The sequence below is a fragment of the Myodes glareolus genome, chromosome 7 (genome assembly GCF_982192425.1).
Source record: "Myodes glareolus chromosome 7, mMyoGla1.1, whole genome shotgun sequence".
In the NCBI taxonomy this organism is placed as follows: Eukaryota; Metazoa; Chordata; class Mammalia; order Rodentia; family Cricetidae; genus Myodes; species Myodes glareolus.
In genome coordinates this window covers 57,414,960-57,436,581 of record NC_142032.1, presented here as the reverse complement: position 1 = coordinate 57,436,581, position 21,622 = coordinate 57,414,960, and the positions used below count along the sequence as shown (strand labels likewise).

Here is a 21,622-nt window from a genome sequence, read left to right as displayed (position 1 = left end):
AGAAATGAAGAAATTTTGAGTATGAATTATCATTTACAATGATAGAAATGATAGAAATTGAATGATAGAAATTCAATGAAGAAACACGGCAGCCAGCCAGCCTGTGATTTGAGATTTAGCTTAGCTCAGTGGTAGAGCATTTAGGCCTGGATTTGGTCCCTAGCTTAGGGGTAAAGGTGGTAGGCTGACATGGACAGAAAACGGTGGGCAGTGGTGGTGCTCACCTTTAATCCCAGCTCTCGGGAGGCAGAGGCAGAGTTTAAGGCCAGCCTGGTCTACAGATTGAGTTCCAGGACAATCAGGGCTGTTGCACAAAGAAACCCTGTCTCAAAACCAAAACATGAAACAAACAAACAAAAAACCCATCCCCCCCAAGGAAAGAAAAGATGGGACAAAATCACAAACAGCTTGTTTATGAGAAAATGCTTAACATTGGTATTCACCAAGGAAAGGGGCAAATGAAGCTGGTCATTTAGCAACATACTTGTAATTCCAGCACTTTGGAGGTAGAGGCAGGAGAATCCAGAGTTCAAGGCTAGCCTTGACCACATAGAGAGTTCTAGGAGTAAAAGCATATACTACCAAGGCTACCTAGCCCGCCCTTCCTTCCTTCCTTCCTTCCTTCCTTCCTTCCTTCCTTCCTTCCTTCCTTCCTTCCTTCTTTTCTTCCTTTCTTTCTTCTTTTAAATTTATTTATATTTTATTTTATGTGCATTGGTATTTTGCCGTCTGTGTGAGGTGTCAGATCTTAGAGAGTTAGAAACAGTTGTGGGTGCTGGTAATTGAACCTAGGTCCTCTGAAAGAGCAGTCAGTGGGCTTAACTGCTAAGCCATCTCTCCAGTCCCTAACCCTTTATTTTTTAACTATTTCAAATTTTTGGTAAATTTTAAGATTTTTCCATAGGCCAGGCGGTGGTAGCACACACCTTTAATCTCAGCACTTAGGAGGCAGAGGCAGGCAGATCTCTGTGAGTTCGAGCCAGCCTGGTCTACAAGAGCTAGTTCCAGGACAGGCTCCAAAGCTACAGACAAACCCTGTCTCGAAAACCCAAAAAAAAAAAAAAAATTTCCATGACTTCAGAACTTAAAAACTCATATAAAAAGTCTGAATATATTGAAAGCGTAAGAATGATCAATACATGTACATACAATACATGTACATACAATACATGTACATACAATACAATGCAATTTTTTGGTGTCACTACACACTGTACTCAGAGCCTCACCTACACCAGGCAGGTGCCGCACCACTGAGCTCTGACACTGCCGCTGTGTAAATATAAACACAGTTACGTACATCTACCTTCTCATTTCTCATCTCCTTAAGGTAAAAATACTGAAAGTCCTTTCTAGATCTTTGAAATATTCAGTACTAAATTGTACTGCTGTAGCCACACCATCATGGAACCACCACAAGATTGTTTTTCTCTCCTTCAGGTGCAGCTCAATGCCCACTGACATCTCTCCAGTCATCTCTCCATTGCCTTCCTCAGCCTCTGGAAGTCTCAACTTCCAGAAAGTCAGTTTTTCACATTCTATACTGGTCTTTTATTTCATATAGCATAATGTCCCCAGGTCTATGTTGTCACAAATGACAGGATTTCATTGCTTTTTATGGCTGCATAATGCTCTACTGTGTATGTCCTGCTGTTTTGAACACATTCCTCCACTGACAGACATCTAGGTTGTTCCCATGTCTTGGCTCCTGTGAAGAATGCCGCCATAACATGGAGTGCAGGTGCCCTTTGGCCCTGTATCCGATAGTGAGAGCGCTGGTTCAAACTGTAGTTCTTTTGTTTGTTTGTTTTGTTTTGTTGAGACAAGGTATTGGTATGTAGTTCTGGTTGTCCCGGAACTTGCTATGTAGTCCAAGCAGTCCTCAAACGCACTGACATCCTCCAGCCTCTGCCTCCTGAGTTTGACTCAGCCATAGTTCTCTTTTTATTCTTTTTAAAGCCCTAACACTGTTTTCCTTGTTGCTGTACTAGTTTGCATTCTCACCAACAGTGTGAAGGGTCCACTCTTCCCACATCCTTTACGAATACTTCATGTTTTGTTTTTTTTTTTGTTTTTTTTTTTTGTTTTTTTTTTTTAGCTGTTGTTGCTTGTGTTTTTCAAGAGGGTCTCATGTAGTAGCATTTGGGAAGCAGAGGCCAGTCCGATCTACAGAGTGAGTTCCAAGGCAGCCAAGGATGTATGGAGAAACCTGTCCTGAAAAACAAAACAAGCAAGCAAAAAAGCTGGGCCTTTTTTTGCTTATCTGGAGAGATTATTGAGCCATTAGGAGTACTTACTGCTTTAGAGGATCCTGAGTCCAGAAGGGGAAAGAGCTGATTCCCTGGGTTAACTTCATCTTCTCTGTAGCCACTGCCCTGGTTCACTGGTCTCTAGATCAACCTGGGAGGACCCTGGCTCCAGGAGAACATTTGCATTCTAATTCGATTTTATTTTGGTTCAGTTAAGTATGTTTGGAACCTACACCATGAGCAGACACCAGGCCAGGTTCCTTGGGTGGGAAAACAGGGGCTCTGATGTTGAATGGAGTAATGATTCTGGAGTTTGCTACTTCCTGTGGGTCCCTCTGAGCCTCATTTTTCTTATCAGTAAAATTCGGGTTGATTATACCCCCATGGGATCATGGGGAAAATTAAACGAGCTAAAAAGTGCCTGGCATAGAGAAGGCAGGAAATGAAAGTTCTTTTGCTGTGCCCCTGGAGCTAGTTATGTATGCTACATTTCCATGACAAAGATGAGGCAGATGTGTGTGTGGGCAGCAGACTCCTTATCTTTCAGATTGGGTCTGGGGAACCTAAGTCCTCATAGTACCAAAACTCTTACCTATACACTGCATTTTAATATGCCAAGCACAGTAGACGTCAACAATAATTGTTATAACAAAGTTATGTGAATGTGCTCTCCCTCAAAATATTTTGGTTTTGCACTTTTTGTTGTTTTAAGACAGGGGCTAGTCCAAACTGGCCTAAAACTCCAGCCCTTCTACCTCTACCTCCTGAGTGCTGGAAGTGTGACACACATGCACACCCGTGCGTGCACGCACACACATACATTTTCAAAAGCCTTTACTGTACTTTCCCTCCTTGTGCAGCTATGAAATGACACAGACCTAGTGATGGCGTGAAGCAAGGCACTTAGCCTAGTACCTGGCCCTGATTGTGTAGCTTGAGGTACAGCAACAAAACTTACTTGAATTTCTTTTTTCTTCCTTGCTGTTTCACAAATAGAATCTTTCCTGACAAAGATCTTAGCAATGCAGCCTATGATTTTTTTTTCTTACTAAGTCAAGAACTGTCACTTAAATGATATGGCCTCTCACTGCCCTTGCCCTTGGGGCCATTGGTAAGTAAATGATGGTTGCCTGAACAAAAGGGTTTTGCTACTGGAACAGTCTTTGATAATTTAGACTTCCAGGTGACTAGCAGGCAGGTAACACATGCAGCATGGATTTTCTAGACAAAGGCATGGTTTAAGTCTACCCAAGGCAAAGCAGGACCAAGAGAAATCTCATATTACTCAAAATGCACTTAAGAATCACCAGGTGGTGGCGCACGCTTTTAATCCCTGTGCTCAGAGGCAGAGGCAGGCAGATCTCTGAGTTTGAGGCCAGCCTGGTCTATAGAGTGAGTTCCAGGACAACCAGAGATACACAGAGAAACCCTGTCTCAAAAAAACATAAATAAATAAATAAATAGCTGGAGAGATGGCTCAGCAGTTAAGTGTGTATAATTGATTTTGCAGAAGATCCAAGTCTGTTCCTGTCATCCACCTCTAGCAGCTTACGGCCACCTCTAACTCTAGCCTCTGGATGATCACAGGCCAAAGTCTCTTACTGCTCTCTTGTTGGAGTAGGGCCCACCCAAAGCAGCTCCTGGGGAAAGTCTACTGCATTTATTTATTTAAGAGACATGGTTTCACTGTGTTGCCCAGACTGGCCTCCAAAGTTTCCCCTACCACCGCGCACTTGTGTTGATGGACCCTAGTGTCCAAACACCGAGAAGGAGTCGTCCCCAGAGACCACCTCATATACCACAGCCGATGCAAAAACATGAGGATTTTATTAATTCTGTCATGACAGGGTCCCTCAGCATTCAGGAAGCCGAGAGACCTCGAATAGCTGGTACAGTCTACTTTTAAAGCAGAAGGGGGGTTGTTCTTTGACCATTATGAATGGTCGAAAAGGGCTAATACCAATAATTGGCTGGAGAGCTATTATCAGATCAGATGAGGTAAGAGGTCATTTTGACCCCGTTTCCCAGGGGACTGAATCAAAACATACGTGTATGGGTAATTGTTCAGGAACTGAGCCAACATCTTAAAGGTTATCTTGCCCTAATTTCTGGAGAACATACGTGCATGTGTAGCTGTTAGGTCCTTGGTTCCCAGGGGAGGAGGGTAAGCACTAAGGCATAGAGGCTGAGAGGGTTCAGAATTGTCTTAAAGTCTTACAGTGTGTGTGTGTGTGTGTGTGTGTGTGTGTGTGTGTGTGAGAGAGAGAGAGAGAGAGAGAGAGAGAGAGAGAGAGAGAGAGAGACTATGTAGCCTGGAACTTATTATGTGGACCAGGCCTAGAACTCACAGATTACCTTTGCCTTCCCAAGTGCTGGTATCAAAGCCCTGAACCACCACATCTGGCATTACTTCTGCCTCTCCTTCTTTCCTTCCTTCCTTCCTTCCTCCCTGCAGCCCTCCCTCCCTCCTTCCTTCCTTCCTCCCTTTCTCCGTCCGTTCCTCCCTCTCTCCATCTGTTCCTCCCTCCTTCCTTCCTTCCTTTCAATAGGAACTTACTATATAACTGACTGTCCTGTCCTGGAATTCACTTTGTAGACCAGACTGGCCTCGAACTCACAGAGATCCGCCTGCCTCTGCCTCCTAAGTGCTGGGATTAAAGGCGTGTGCCACCACTGCCCTGCTGGAAGTCATTTTCACTTGACAAATCTGAATACATGCTTTATACTTTTGTAGCTTCTCAAATTGCTGAGAAATCCAAAACCTTTCTGATTTTCGACCGCTCTGCCCCCTCAGCACACCTTGATATTGGTGTGTTTATAAGACTCTCAGCAGTTCCTGAATTACTACTAACATTTTCTCTTCATTTTCACCACTCTTTGAAACTCACGTTATTTAGGTTTTGAATCTCTTGAGCTGACCCTCTCATTGTACCCCATTTCTGGCTTATGTGCATTTTCTTTGTCTTTTTGCTTTAGTTTCTAAATTTCCTTTCATCTTAGCATCCCAACCCTTCTATTGATATTTTTGTTTCTTTCCAACATACTTTTAATTTCCTAGTGCCCTTTCCCTGAGTAGTTCTTTAAAGACACATGTATAATATCCCATTGAATATGGCCTTATTTCCCTGAGGATTTTAATGATGTGGGTTTTTCTTCTCCCTGCATAGTCTACTGCCTCTAAATTGCTTTTTTCTCTGCAACTTTCTTTCCATCTCTGTCTTCTTTGAATAAACCCAATGACCATAGCTTACACGTATGTTTTAGGAGCGGAGGATTTAGAAGCGGCCTGAGTCCAGAGCGCTTGGGACTCTTTTGTCTTACATTAAGTGTAGGGTGGGCTGTTTGTGGGGTCTTACAATCAGAAATCTGTCCTCCTCTCTTACTGCCATTTTAGAAATAGTGTGCAGGATGGGCAGAATAAGAGGCACTTACCCCTAGTCCCTAGCCCCATGCTAGCAAGATCTTCAGTCCCTCCACTCTGCCTGTGTCCCCAATCCCAGCCTGAGAGCCCTGCTTTACCCTCTAGAGGGTGAGTTCTGTTCTCCCTGGGGTGATTAAGAGGATGTAGCTGTCTAACTGTTGGTTGGCTTTTGCCCCATTCCATTGTTTGACATCTTCTTCCCTGGCCAATGTGGAGTCTAGGGTGGATGGGGATAATCAGCCTTGGGGGGATATAAAGTCCTTAACCTGGCTTGTGTTCCAGCTTTCCTGGTTATGTTATTATTGTCACATCTCCTGTTGTGTCTGCCCTTAAGTGGTTTATATCTTTAAGAAAATCTGCTGTACAGTGGTGAGTGTCTGTAATCTCATGAGGATGGTGTTGGGTGGTGGTTTACTCTTTTGGCTTCTTGGGCAGGCCCACCATCCAGCTCCCAAATAAATCACACACAGAGGCCTATTCTTAGTTATGAATGCCTGGCCTTAGCTTGGCTTGTTTCTAGTCAGCTTTTCTTATCTTAAATTATCCTGACTACCCTTTCCCTTTGGGCTTTTATCTTTCTTACTTCTGTATATCTTATTTTCCTTCTTACTCCATGGCTGACTGTGTGACTGGTTCCTGACGTCCTCCTCTCCTTGTTCTCTTGCTCCTCGTCTCCTTCCATTTATCCTCTCTGCCTGCCAGCCCCACCTATCCTTGCTCCTGCCTCGCTATTGGCCATTCAGCTCTTTATTAGGACTATCAGGCGTTTTAGACAGGTACAGTAACACAGCTTCACAGAGCTAAACAAATGCAGTATAAACAAAAGTCACACACCTGAAAATAATACTCTCCAACAGGATGGAGTGGGGGAGGAATATCTCATATTTGAGTCCATCTTGGACTACAAAGTAAGATTTTGTCAAGAAAAAAAAAAAGGTCTCTTTCCTGAAGTTGTGTTGGGACTTCTGGAGGGAGAGGTGTTAGAACACATAACTCAGACCCCAGCACAGTCATGCAACAGGAAAGGGTGTTCTAAATTGGCACCATCTAGAGGGAAAGAAGATGGTGGTTTAAAAAAAACATAGAGCAGAGACAGATGGGCCGGGTGTACAGGATGAGAACATAGAGCAGAGACAGATGGGCCGGGTGTACAGGATGAGAACATAGAGCAGAGACAGATGGGCCGGGTGTACAGGATGAGAACATAGAGCAGAGACAGGTGGGCCGAGTGTACAGGATGAGAACATAGAGCAGAGACAGGTGGGCCGGGTGTACAGGATGAGAACATAGAACAGAGAGACAGATGGGCTGGGTGTACAGGATGAGAACATAGAGCAGAGAGACAGATGGGCCGGGTGTACAGGATGAGAACATAGAGCAGAGACAGGTGGGCCGGGTGTACAGGATGAGAACATAGAGCAGAGACAGGTGGGCCGGGTGTACAGGATGAGAACATAGAGCAGAGACAGGTGGGCCGGGTGTACAGGATGAGAACATAGAGCAGAGACAGGTGGGCCGGGTGTACAGGATGAGAACATAGAGCAGAGACAGGTGGGCCGGGTGTACAGGATGAGAACAAAGAGCAGAGAGACAGGTGGGCCGGGTGTACAGGATGCAGAAAGGGAAGGATGGTGGAGACAGGCTGGAAAGCAGGTTGGTGTTATCATGAGCACAGTCTAGAATTGCCAGAAGGACGTCTTACCCGCCAATGGCTCCCGAGGTGATGGTTACAAGGATTTCACAATAGCTCAGGCCATCAGAAGAGGATAATACAGGGTGGGTTATCAGAAATGGAAGGCAAGGAGATTGTGAGGGACTTGAGGTGAAACGAATAGTATTTCTTGAGTAGGTGGTGGGTGAGGGGAGGGAAGAGCTGAAAGTGATGCCAAAATTTAGTCCTTGAGTAGATGGTGTTGAGAAAGACCAGAGGGGGTGTTTGACCTGGTTTTATGTGCATGGAGGGACATGCTGGGGGAGATGAAGGAAAGACCAAGTTCAGCTATAAAACAGGTAGATGTTTGTACATTCAAAGCTATAATTTTAAACCCCCATACTTCAACTTGCAAAATCCCGTGGTTGGGAGGGAGCTCTCAAGGGTAGGAACAAGGAAGTCATTCTCTTAGAAGATAGGACAGTTTTCGAGTTGTTAAAAGTGATCATCAAGGCATTTTTATTTTGAGATGCTCTCAGGCTAATTAGTACTGCCAGTGGCTTCTTGGTCCCGAACACATCTCCTCATCAACAGAGGATCTGTTTCCCATCTTCTTTAGTTCTTCATCTATTTTGACTGAATTAAACCCTTTGTATTCTAAACCCTTAAACAGAGAAAGAAATTTCTTCATTTGAATTCTGCAGTTAAAAGGAAAGTAGAGAAGGGGCTGTGTTCATCTGCTTGCCCTGTGGAAGTTTTCTGTCAGTGGTAGATAGGGCACAGTGAGGACAGGGCTGTGTTGAGGCTTTGCTAATTCCTAGGGAATAAATATCCCAACTGTGGCCACTTTCCAGCTACTTACATGATGTCATTGAACATGGAGCCAGAAATCAGTAGCACAGTCATGTGGGCCAGTGAGACAAGCAAACCCAGGTCAAAGACTTCCCATTGGTGCCAGCAGAGGCTTCTCTTAGAGATGGTCTGATCTGAGCAAGGTTTCTCCCTGCTGCAGCCTCAGCCTCTCTGACAAGCCTTTGTCCCCCCTCCCCCACCTTCCTGCCTCATGCTACCTTGGCAGCAGCCACAGATCCAGCATTAATACTCAGCCAAGTTCAGGCTGACTGTGTGATAGGCAGTAACTTAGACACTTTACATGCCTCAACTCAATTGTTCTCTATCAACCCCAGAGGTAATTACTATTAACTCACACTTTATAGGTGAAAAGATTGAGGCTCAGAAATGAAGCAGCTTCCTCAGTCTATGGAACGCTGATTCAAACCCAGGCAGCTTGGCTCCTAAGGGCTTAGGCACTGGGTTTGCCCTGCCATGTTGTGTCAATAACAATAGGGAATTCTCTCTATTAGCTTCTTTTGTTGTGCTGTCCCTGTAGTAACTCAACTCCAGTGGCTTGTTAGAGTTGCCAGACAAACTATAGAACGCCTGGTTCATTTAAATTGTGATTCAACAACAAATAATTCTGCAGTATAAATATACCCTAAATAGTACATGGGATTTACTTATATTTTTGTGTACTTTTTTTTTGGTGCTTGTCTGAAATTCAGACTTTTTGTCTTGGCGGTGCTGGGAATGACTGAACCAGGGTCTTGCTGGTAGATAAGTACTCTGTTACTGAACTACACTCTCAGCCCACCTAAGTCAGATTTCAATCAAGCATTTTACATTTTATTTTACTGCTTCTGGTATGGCCCAGTAGACTTTTACTTGTTTGTTTATTTTGAGATGAGATATCATAAAACCTAGGTTGGCCTCAAACTTGCCAAGTAGCTGAAATTGATCTTGAATTTCTGATCTTCCTGCCTTCCCCTCTTCCAAGTGCTAGGATGTAAGCATGAAACACTTGCCTAGAAGATTGGTGAGGTATGGGAGCCACAGTCATGCTGCTGGGATTCTGTGGCTCAGTGGTACTGGGCTTCAGACCTCTGAGTACATTTTAAATTTGATCTTTAAAGAAAGACTATTAGGGCCAGGGATGTGTGTCAATAGTGACTTGCCCTGTAATCCCAACACTTGGGAGGCAGAGGCAGGAGGAACACTGCAAAAGTCTGGTCTACGTTTCAAGCTGCTAGGACTGAAATGAGACCGGTCTCAAAATAACAACAACAGTGGCCACACCAGAAAAGTGCCGTTAGTGCCTCACCAAGACAAGAAGGTAACCACAGCAGAGATCTTGTGTGCCATTGGTTTTTGCTTTCCACAAAAGTCACTTGACCTCAGTCCACTCCTTTGGAAAGCGAGCTCCTTAAACTCCCTCAGAGGCAAGTGCCACTGCATCTTTAATCTCAGGTTTTCGCTGATCTCAGTGGGCCAGATGTTGTCTTCATGTTTAATCTCGGTGCAACTTGTCCTCATTATCGCTGCTTTTGGAGCAGCTGTGGCAGGCAGGCAGCTTGCTTGTCAGTAGGAAGCCATGCCGTCTGCTCATGGGTTTGTCCTGGGCTGCTGTTCTGTTCTATTGGCTGTACCTCCTGGACAGTGATGCCTGTGGCTTAGCCTGGGTGCCAGAGTTTTAAAAACTGTCAGTCACTGGGTGATACTCCTGGACAGATACAGGGATGTTTTACAATTAGGACTGTCCCAGAAAGCCTAGGTATTTGTTTTTTCAAGGAGGTGTTTTTGTTCAGTTCAAGTCCAGCCTTTTACCCGGGCCCAGAACTTGTTCATCTCTTATATTCTTTTTCATTTCAGATCTTCCTTTCTCCTAATATTTGCTCCTCCATGGAAAAGGAGTCTGCCACATAGGTAGTAGGGAGTGTCTGGAATAATATACACATTTATTACAGCTAGGAAAAAGGACAACAACAAGATAAGCAGAATATGTCCATGACCTTGAGATCATCTTCAGCTTCTCTAATAGAGAACTGATAATGAAAACAAAATAGGAGTTTGGGGTTTAGCTTAGTGATAGTGTGCTTGCCTGGCAAATATAAAACCCTGAGTTTAGTTCCTAGCATATACACAATAAAACAATAAAAATGTAAATAAAATATCATTTTATACCTACAGAGTTGACAGAAGTCAAAAGTCTGATGTAGTAGTCAGTAATGATTTGAAGGCTATCTAGGAGTCCTGTTGGCCTTCAGTGGTTGTGCGAATTGCTAGAACATGCTTTTGGGACAGAGTGTACTAGATTGACATGGAAGACATTCCAGTTGTCTGATGCAGCGGTGCCAATGGCAGGTCTGTTTCTACGACAGATTCTTATACTCCTTTGACAGGGGTCAAGGCTTTTCTTTTCTCTTTTTAAATTTTATTTTATATGTATAGGTATTTGACTGCATGTATGTCTGTGCACCACATGTATGTCTATTGCCTGCTGAGGCCAGAAGTTATGGTATGATCTCCTGGGACTGGACTTAAAGATGGTTGTGAGCTGCCATGTGGGTGCTGAAAATTGAACATGGATCCTAAGAAAGAATAGACAGTATTCTCTTTTTTTAATTGATATTTATTGAGCTCTGCTCCCCTTCCTGCCTCTCCCCTCCCCCATCCAACCCTCCCCCAAGGTCTCCATGCTCTCAATTTACTCAGGAAATCTTTTTCTACTTTCTACCTCACATGTAGATTACATCTATGTAAGTCTCTCTTAGTGTCCGCATTGTTGTTTAAGTTCTCTGGGATTGTGGTTTGTAGACTGGTTTTCTTTGCTTTATGTTTAAAAACCACCTATGAGCGAATACATGTGATAATTGTCTTTCTGTGTCTGGGTTACCTCACTCAAAATAATGTTTTCTAGTTCCATCCATTTTTCTGTAAAATTCAAGCTGTCGTTATTTTTTCTGCTGTGTAGTACCCTATTGTGTAAATGTACCACATTTTTTTTATCCATTCTTCAGTTGAGGGGCGTTTAGGTTGTTTCCAGGTTCTGGCTATGACAAACAAAGCTGCTATGAACATAGTTGAGCACATGTCTTTGTGGCACGATTGAGCATCCTTCTTTGGACATATACCCAAAAGTGGTATTACTGGGTCTTGAGGAAGGTTGTTTCCTAATTTTCTGAGAAATCGCCACACTGACATCCAAAGGGGTTGTACCAGCTTGCATTCCCACCAGCAATGCAGAAGTGTTCCCTTTACCCCACAGCCTCTCCAGCATAAGTTAAACAGTATTCTTAATGCTGAGCTATTTGTCCAGCCCCAGCTTTTCATTTTTTATTTTTGGCTTGTTTGTTTTGAGACAGGACTTCACATAATCCAGGCTGACTTAAAAGTTGTTATGTGGCCAGGCGGTGGTGGCGCACGCCTTTAATCCCAGCACTAGGCAGGCAGAGGCAGGAGGATCTCTGTGAGTTTGAGGCCAGCCTGGGCTACAAGAGCTAGTTCCAAGACAGGCTCCAAAGCTACAGAGAAACCTTGTTTCGAAACCCCCCCCCACCCAAAAAAAAGTTGTTATGTAGCTGAGGATGGCCTTGAATTTCTGATCTCCTGCCTCTCCCTCCTTTTGTGTCAGGATAACACTACCACAGCTGGCCATTTCTTGGCATTTTTAAAAGATTTTTATTATGATTTTTCAATCATTCACGAAAACAGAGCAATTAGTGTATTGACTCAGTTAAAGCTTTTACCCTAGCTTTAACAACTATTCTTATCAATTTGTAGGCTGTGGCTTTGGAGCTTTAAGAAGAAGAAATAGCAAGGATGTGTTGGCACTGTCTCAGTCTGTGTGAGGTAGTCTAATAGCATAGACACCATAGTGTAAGCAGTGGACTTTGTTTTCACTTTCTTGAGGCCAGAAAGTCCAAGAACAGGTGTCTATACAGCTTCTGCTTGGTTCTTACATCACTGTTCTTATTACATTCAGGAACTGTGCCCGACCAGGACCTTTTCACCTTTCAAAAGTCCCACCTGCTAACACCATGTAGAGGTATAGAGTCATCACTTGTGAGTGTGGGAGGACAGACAGAAATATTCAGTCAATGAATAGTTGAGTGGGTCCTCATTTGGTCATGACTCAACTCTATTATACAGAGCAGTATACAGCCACTGAAATTACAAATTAACAAGAAAAAAAGGGGGGCTGGAAGGATCATTCAGTTTGATCGCAGCATAAAACAGACAAATGTAATAATAATAATGACAGAACACTGTGTGTGTGGTATATGCCGTGTGCACATACATTTGTGCTTATTTGGGAGACTGGAGTCTGGAGGTTGATATCAGGATGCCTTCATCTATTGCTCTCCACCTTGTTTTTTCAGATAGGGCTTTCATTGAACCTGGAATTCATAATGCAGCTAGACTGGCTGGTCACTGAGCCCCTGGGATCTTTCTATTCCTGCCCCCCAAGTACTGGGTCATAGGAACATGCTACTTACCATGCCTGGCTTTTTATGTGGGTTTTGGGGATCTGAGCTCAGGTTTTAATGCTCCCAGCAAACACTTTAACCACTGGGTAGCCTCTAATGCCATTCCTTGAGAGCCACCCATCTCTCTTTTGAGACACATCTCTCCCTGGCAGCCCAGACTTGCTGATTAGGCTAGGCTAAGGAGACCAGGTCCACCTGTCTTCACCTTCTCAGTGCTGACATTGCAGACTCACTACCACATTCAACTTTTAGACAGGTACTGGATGTCAAGCTCAGGTCCTCATACTTACATGGCAAACACTTTATCAACTGAGCTTTCTTGATATCAGTTCTGTATTTATTGATTTCTTTTTCTTATGATTTAGTTCGTGTAACACTCCCCTCTGTCCCAAATATGTATCCCCTTTCTCTCTCTGCATCCTTCCAGTATGGGTATAGGCATACTTTTTCATATTTTCAATTATTCAAGTCAACTAGTCATATCTGAAAGTGTGTGCTGTGGTAGTATTTCCTTGTCTAACTCTCACTTTGCTGGACCTGGAGTATTCTATTCCTTCCCCATCAGCTAATCTGCCTTTTTGTTGTCTAGCAGTCACGCCACAGGAAGCCTGAGCCTTCCTGTCTATTGCCTTGTAAATCTCCAGGTGGCTCTGCAGGCTTGTGGGGCAGTGGCCTGGGGCTCTCCAGGTGGTTCCCTTTGCTCCTTCTGGAGACAGCCAGGGACTTGGCATGCCTGAGGTCTGTATTTATTGATTTATTGAGACAGGATAAAAAAGATAGAAAATTAAGGGGGCATGAGAGAGTTCCAGGACAGCCAGGGTAGTTACACAGAGAAACCCTGTCTCAGAAAACCAGTAACAGATAGATAGATAGATAGATAGATAGATAGATAGATAGATAGATAGATCGTTATAAAAACAAACAATGAGGGCTGGAGAGATGGCTCAGTGGCTAAGAGCTTTTCCTGTTCTTCCAAAGGTCCTGAGTTCAATTCCCAGCAACCACATGGTGGCTCACAACCGTATACATGATAAATAAATTAAATATTATTATATATTATTAAAAAATAAAAATAAAAACAAACAATGAATATTAAGAACCATAAGTTAGGAGGCTTGGCCATCGTTAAGACACTAAGGTGCACCTCTGTTGAGCAGCTCAGCCCACACTGGACTGTATACTGCCCTTCCTCTGTGTTAAAGTCCCATCTTGTTTTTTCCGCTTTCTGCCAGCTCATCCTGAAATTCTTCTCTGCAGTGAAGTCAAGTATTTAGGCTTCACCTGAGCAGAGTTCTCTGAACAACCACTCCAGCTGCTACAGTTGAAAGCATGGAATCCTGGCCCATGTTCCACTGCCACAGATGTAATAGCCTGACTGGGTAGGACATTTAGGTTGGAAAGGGCTTCCCTCAGGAAATTGCAGACATTGGTCCAGGGGCCTGTAAGCATCCCTGTTGAAGACTGTTCAATGCAACCTCTTCCCTCTCTGCTCAGAAGTGTTTTAGGGATTCAAGGCACCCCTAAAGATACAAGGTCTTAATGTCAGTGTCATCTTAAAAAAGGTCTCAATATGTGGATTAAGGACTTTGACAGGGGATGGGCCCTGCATACTATTTAGGAGAGAGAGAGTTACACCAAGGTGATGTGGAAGCAGAGGCAGGAAGACATTGAAGTGATGTGGCCACAAGCCAAGGAGTCCCATCTACCACCAAAAGCAAGGAATGGGCCCTTTCCGTAGACCTGCCCAGGAGCAGATTTCATCTAAAATTGATGCTGAATTTCTAACCTCCCAAACTTCAAATGGATGCATTCCTGTTTCCTCATTTTTCAGGCTTGTGTTCATTTGTTACCATCCTTAGGAACCAACTCCAAGAAGCTCACCAGGTTCCTCCTAATCCTTTTTCCAGTTGGGGCTTTCAGCAGAGTGGGTCACAGACCCTTTAACATGGAAGGAAGTGGGTGTCCTTCAGCCTCCCAGACTGCCATAGGTTGTTCCCCATCCCCTAATTTTTTTTCCTCTCTGGGATTCCCAAGTAGCCAGATAGTGGACTCCCTGAATGAGTTCTTTATTTTCTCCTGTTTTCCATAGGTAGCCTTTCTGGGTGATGTTGTCCTGACCTGTCTTGTGGTCCCACTTGTTACACTAAAAACCTTTCCTCAGCTCTGTTTTTACTTTCCTAGAGCTCTCTCTTGTTGCTTTTTAAAAATAACTGCCGCCTCTTAATGAATACAATCACTTTTCTTATATTTCTGAGGAGATTAATTACAGTTTTTCTACATGTCTGATATCTATATTATTTTCCTCTTCAAAATTTCCATTAAAACATTCCCAACTTTGTTTTGGTGATTTCCTCTGGTATCCAGTGGCAATTGGCCGATTGTTCCTATGTAAGACTGCAACTGGGAGGTGTCCTGGGAGGTGAGGAAGTGAGGGTTGGAGAAGGTTATAGGTATGGACCATGGTCTTTGCTCTGGGAGAGGGGATCCTGGATAGGCTTTTCCAGACATTTGCAACAGTGGGACTGGGTTGGCTTCTGTCACTGTAACAACTTAGAAAAGCAGTTAGCTGAGAAGGGGTCTGCTTCATCTCGATCTTTCAGAAGTGGTCCACGGCCTGCAGGGCCTGATTGCAGTGGGAACATGTGGAGGAGCAAACCAGCTGTCTCATAGCCAGGGAGGGAAAGTGGGAGAGCAGGGTCTCCTTTGGAGGACACCTCCCAGTGACCCAAAGGCCTTCCATTGGACCTCATCTCCCAGAGACTCTAGCACAGTGGTTCTCAACCTCGGGGTTGAACAACCCTTTCACTAGGGTCACATATCAGATATGCACATCAGATATTTGCATTACAATTTATAACAGTAGCAAAATTATAGTTATGAAGTAGCAACAAAAATAATTTTATAGTTGAGGTCATCACAACATGAGGAATTGTCTTAAAGGGTCCCAGCATTATGGAAAGTTGAGAACATAGTGCCAGTTTGGGGATCAAGCCTTTAACATAGAAGATCCAAGGGAAGAATCTCCTAGCTTGCTGCCTAAGAGTGAGCCTGCTTAGTGTTCTGTGTAACTGTGGAGCTGCTGTTTCCATCTCACTCCTTGGTGGCTGGGGTTGCAGCCTCTCCTGGGACCAAGCCTGCTTCCTAGCTTCAGAGAACATTGTTACATAGTGTCCAATAGCAGGACAGTGGGTTCCCATGACCAAGCTGTGTGCTCTGGCCCTGACATCCTAGCAGCATGCCTCTGGCATGTGGCTCAACTTAAGTTGCCAAAATGTCTGTCTCCGTAGCTCTAGACCCGTAAGCGACCATCATAGAGGGACTTGTGAGGGGTCAGAGAATGACTGCAAAGGGCACTCGGAGGCCATGGGCACATCTGTGGAGGTTTGCTTTCACTGTCACTCCACCGGGGACTGGGACGTCCCAGGCTGTGCAGGAGAGAGACGTTTGCGTATTCTACATCCCTCAAACTTCAGTTTGTCTCTGGTACCTTTGCTGGACTTTCCAGAGTCTCCAGATTCTCTTGCTGGGAGGAACTTGGCTTGTATTTGTTCCCCATCTTCTGAGTCATGGCCCCAAGTCCATATACTGCCCATCTTGTTGAGTGTAGCCTCTGTTGTCTGCTGTCACCAGCTGCTATGAAGTGTTCTCACTTTGTCTTTTGTGCTCCTTAGGAAGTCCCAAGGCAGGTATAATCCCAGCCCTTGGAAGTCTGAGACAGTAGGAGTATGAGGCCAGCCTTGGCTATTAATGAGTTCCAGGCTAACCTGGACTACAAAGTAAGATGCTGCTTCATAATGAAAGGAAGGAAGGAAGGGAGGGAGAGAGGGAGGGAAAGAAAGAAAGAAAAGAAAGAAGAAACCAGTACTCATTGCCTGCCCATGGGCTCCTTTATTGCATCCTTGTTCCCTGCTGTGACTAGGACACTGGCTAGGAGATTTACTCCTGTTGTCCACCCCCCACCCCTACATCTGAGCCTCTTCCTCTGTCTGGCCTCCTTCCTCTGCCTGGCCTCCTTCCTCTGCCTGGTCTCCTCTCCCTCCATTAATTCCTCCTCCCCCTCACTTGTCTCTTCAGGGCTAGTCTGTGATGTCTTTGCCCCTAGAGGCCTTCCTGCTAGCTCAGCCCAGCTTTCCCAGCAGCCTCACTTACCACAGCCACAGCGTCACTGTTTGCTTCTCTCTCTGCTGCCTCCCACTCACCTTCCCCAGCTGAGCCAGTCCTAAATAGCTACATGCTCTGAAACTCGGCTGCAGCTGCAGCCTGCAGCAGGATTAGCAGGGCAAATTGTACTATTGAATATTTTCCTCGCCCTGGTATTAGGGTTTGCAGAGGTCTGGCTATCTGTCTGGTTATTTTCCAGGGTCATCACAACCAAGGACCAACTCTGGTCTTAAAACTTAAAACAACTGAGTTTTTTTACTCTCAGATTTGAAGGCTAGAAGTCTGAAATCATGGTATCAACAGGGCCATATCTGCCTGAAGGCCTTGGGTCTTTTCTGACCCTTTTCAGTCTCCTATGTTTGCCTTTGATGCTTGGCTTCCTAGGCTTGTAGACATCATTGTAGTCACATGGCCGGATGTGTCTTCATGTTATCTTCCATCTGTGCGTCTCACTGTTCATGTGTCCCCATTTTAGAAGAATACCAGGCATATATTGGGTTAGGAATGCCATCCAATAACTATCAGAGTTCCTTGGTAAAGACTCCATTTGTAGATGAGGTCATACTCTGAAGTACACGGGCAGGACTTTAAGGCATTTTTTTTTTTTGAAGGGACACAATTCAGTCTATGTGTCCTGAATGTACCAGGCCCTCAAGACTTCTAAGACTCCTGCTCTTATCCAGCCGGGGCCTTTCACCTTCCATCTTAGACCATGAAAGAGGAGCATATGAAGGGAGATGAGGCCAACATGACTCTGGAAACACTGGGCCATCTACCAACATCTGCTGTCCGCCTTGCCTTACTACAGACATGGGCCAGTGAGGTGCTTCTCAACACTCACCACAACGAGCCCTGAAACTTGCCTTTTTGTTGTTGTAGGTTTTTTTTGTTTTGTTTTTTTTTTGTTTTTTTTTTTTTTTGAGACAGGGTTTCTCTGTGTAGCCATGACTGTCCTGGAACTTGCTCTATAAACCAGGCTGGCCTCAAACTCACAGAGAGCCTCTTGCCTCTGCCTCCCAAATGCTAGGATTAAAGGTGTGTGCCCCACTGCCCAGTTGAAATTTGCCTTTCTTGGTTCCCACCTTTAGCTTGTGTCTGAGTCCATTTGGGTCACTTAAAAAAAATGCCGCAGACCAGGAAGCTTATAAATAACACATGCTATTTCTCGTAGTCCGGAGGCTGGGAAGTCCGAGGTCAGGGTTTCAGTGTGTGCATGTGGGGCAGAGACAAACAGCCCGTCTGCCAGGTGCTCTCTACCGCCTTGCCCTTTGTCCTGCCAGCAGCGCACTGGGCTCCAAATTTTGTGGAGGGGACTGGTATGCACCATCGGCTTGGGTATGCCATTCCCAGAGGAGCTGGGCTTTGCTCACCTTTGGTAACGCACCGTAATGTTTTTGAATGAATTTTAACCACCACTGTATTTTGCAAGCTTAATGTGTGGCCTGGTTTATTCATTCCTTGATTCATTCATTCATCATTCATTCATTCTTCATTGCCTGCCTCAGGTATACATTTATTTTTTTTTTTCAGGTATACATTTAATTTTGGTGCCTGGCACTATGTACAATATTATGGAGAGAGTAGAGGGAAAGCTAAGCCAAGGATATTGTGCCCAAGTGCTCACAGTGCCCAGTAAAAGGAGACATATGGGTCAGCAAGTTGTTGTGATATAAATGTACCTTGCTAAGGACGTAATATTTGTCCTCAGGGAGATGGCCTCAGCAGGAGCTCGGTGGGTGAGAAGGAGATGGCTGAAGGGAGGTGGCTGCCCAAGCAGGGCTGTCAGAGTCAGCTGGGGAGGTGGGGTATGTTGGAAGGCATTTCTGTTCAGAGTCCCAAAGGATGTGGAAAAATCGGCCTAGTGCCCTTTCCTGTTGGGGGTGGGGCGTGGGCAGCAGGTTGGTAGTAATGGCTTCTTGCACCAGAGGGCAGTGTTTTTCGGGGACAGAGCAGCCATCTCCAGGCCATCAGTGCCCTGTCCCTTGTCCTCTTCCTGCTGTTCTTCAGGCCCTTGAGATAACTTCTTGCTTTCTATCTCTGTCTTTTTGCACAGATAGAAGCTCTATGTAGCAGCAGATAGTCTGCTTCCTTCTCCTGTGGCATTTGAATGGAAGTTTGCTGAGTACTGTTGAACCACATAGCCCCTGGGGATTCTAAGTCGCCCAGCTCTGCCCAGGGCTCAATCTGCCACAGTGTTTCAGTGTTTCGCTGAAGCTCCTAGACCACCCCCCTCCCCAGTGCCTGTAGACTGGGTGTCCCTCTTATGCTGTTCTGTCTTCTCTGTTACCTTGTGACACCCCACACCCCTACCTTCCCAGCCTCCATTCCCTCTACCCAGAAACCATAACATCAAACTGTCCTTTCCCTGGTGCTTTGATATCAGCTACTGTAGCCTAAAAAGCCAGATATGTTCTTGTTTCATTTGTTCTATTTGGCTGCCAGTTCCTGGACCCACAACAGACATGTTTAGGATACCATGGAGCAGCCTAGAGAGCAGCACGTCCACCAGAGGATGGCAACCAGGGAGGAATGTTCTGCCAAGACTTTCTGGTTCACCTAGCCTGCAATTGCTTGCAATGGCCCAGGATAGCTAGGATGGGCTGAGCTGGGGCCTGGGAGCGGGGAAACAGACTTTGTTGGCTAGTGTGGTAGATATAAGGGCCTGTTTCTGAGTTGTCCTTTCTTCTTTCTGCACACCTGGCTGCTTCCCAGCAAACTTGAGTCAGCACAGGTAGTCAGGACTGCTGGCTGTTCAGAAGCCACTTACTACCAGTGCCTCAGGCAGGATGTCACCTTTCCCTTCCTTGTGACCCTTATGCTACTTACTCTGTGAAGGCATATATAGTTAAGATCAAAGCCATGTAGGTTCTAGAAGGAACATCCCAGGCCTACCACTTGACCGCAGCACTGACAGGGCTGTTCTGCCCAGTTCCCCAGCCAGGCTGTTCCGTGGTGGAGCACATCTCTTTGGTTGCACAGTGGCCATATTACATGTACCCAAACTGACCTGGCATGGAATTCTATGCTACTTCTGGTTGTAGGAGACAGCTTGCATGATTATAGTTTAGTCTGAAGGAGTGGAGTTTCTAAGGACATTTGGTGATTTATTGGGCAAATCAAACCTGCCCTGGCATTTCTGTGACACATGACCACTGGCACTGTTGTTGGCTTTGGTGTTCAGGAAGTTTTTGTGGTTTTTGTTTTTGTATTTTTGTTTTTGTTTTTAAATCATAGGTTTTCTAGTTTGGTTGTTTTGGTGTTTAAGAGCCTGTCTCCTGTGTTTTGGATGAAAGTCACAGCTCAGTTTCATAGTTGGGACTTAATTGCTATCAGCTCAGAGCTCCATCTCTGGAAGGAAGTGTTAATGTTGAACTCAAACATGGCTGGTGTTAGTTAACCCTTAAGTGCCTGACTAATGATCTGTGAAGGAGCCTCTTAAGGAGTGGCTTCCTGAGAATCACCTGCTGGCACTGGGAGCTTGGTGTTTGCGTGGCACTGTAGAATCCACATGGACAGCACAACAGACCTAGCGCCTGTGATGTCAGGACCTTTGACCTGCCTCACTCAGCATTTTGCTGTAGGCACCATCCCAGCTCCACGATCTTCTGTCTGGAAGGGGAAATGCTGAGTTCATAGATCCAGTGTTGGAGAAAACCGAGGCAGGAAGATGTAAAGTCTCCCATATGCTGTCTTGAGAAGTGGCGAGAGAAACAGGTGCGCCAGACGCTCCTTGCTTCTCTGTGGTTCAGTCTTGCTTGAGAGGAGTTATTTACATGTCCCCAGTGACAGTCACAGCAGTCTGAGTTCCCTGTTTTTAATGCACAACCCGAGACCAAGAAAGGGATCTGTCAGCCAGCATTTGCAGGAAATAGCAGACAGGCCTCTTCAGGCTACTGGCTCTCTGAAGAAGAATGTGGGGTGAAGGATCTTTGGGGAGTAGTGGGTCACTTGTCCTTTTGCCGTGAGCAGGAGAAGAGTTCTGCTTGTGTGTCACTCAAAGCAAGCAAGACGGTGTGATGTCTCCTGAGACATGTTCCCTGGGCCAGTTGCTGTGCCTGTAAGATCCTTTCTGGAAGCTTCAGGCTTAGTGCAAACTCCAGGTGCACTGGTGTCACTGAGTAGGAGGGCTTTCCCTCATAGGATTTAAATCAGATTCTCAATCACATTGTCAACCATGAAGACTTCATGGTAACCATCCAACCAAATACTCCCACAACAGGACTCTGTGTGGGCAGTTCCACTTCTTTTCCGTGCCATCGTGTGGAGTGAGAGCGACAGGAGACACCTGGAACAGTACTGGCCTGAAGGGCTGTGACTAGAAACTCCTTCTGATAGGTGATATTGTGAAGAAAGACACTGGCACATCGGGATGCCAGGACTCGAGTCCCCATTAGTGCCCGAAGCAGGAATTCTGGGGAACCTGGAGGACATCTCATGCCTCAGTGCCCACTCAAAATCTTCTCATTCCCCTAGGTATTCTTCTTTCCCACATGACCCCCAAGCTTTATGACATTCCCTGAGCTGTGCAGAAGGTCCTGTTCCTTCATCTTTGGGAGAACAGGCTCAGGTGCAACTTGGTCAACCTTATTAACTGGTCTCTGGGACCATTTCAGACCCTTAGACTCAACACTTCAGTTAGCTGTCACATGGGTCTGTGAGGGCCTCTGATGGGCCACTGTCCAGTGGATCCACCGCTGTCCTGTGGCAGGGTGTCTCTGGCTGATGATCCTGAAAGGTCCTGGTTGTAGGCCTGTCAGGGCAGTGGGATTCCCTGAGGGAAATTCTGGATTAGCAATGGAGATGCTTCAGGAACAAG

The 21,622-nt window shown here is 45.3% G+C and overlaps 1 protein-coding gene across 3 annotated transcripts in view; it reads left to right on the top strand.

Moving 5' to 3' along the window:
• Pc (pyruvate carboxylase) overlaps positions 1-21,622 on the top strand; it is a 98,160-nt gene that overhangs the window by 48,414 nt on the left and 28,124 nt on the right. The window lies entirely within an intron of this gene.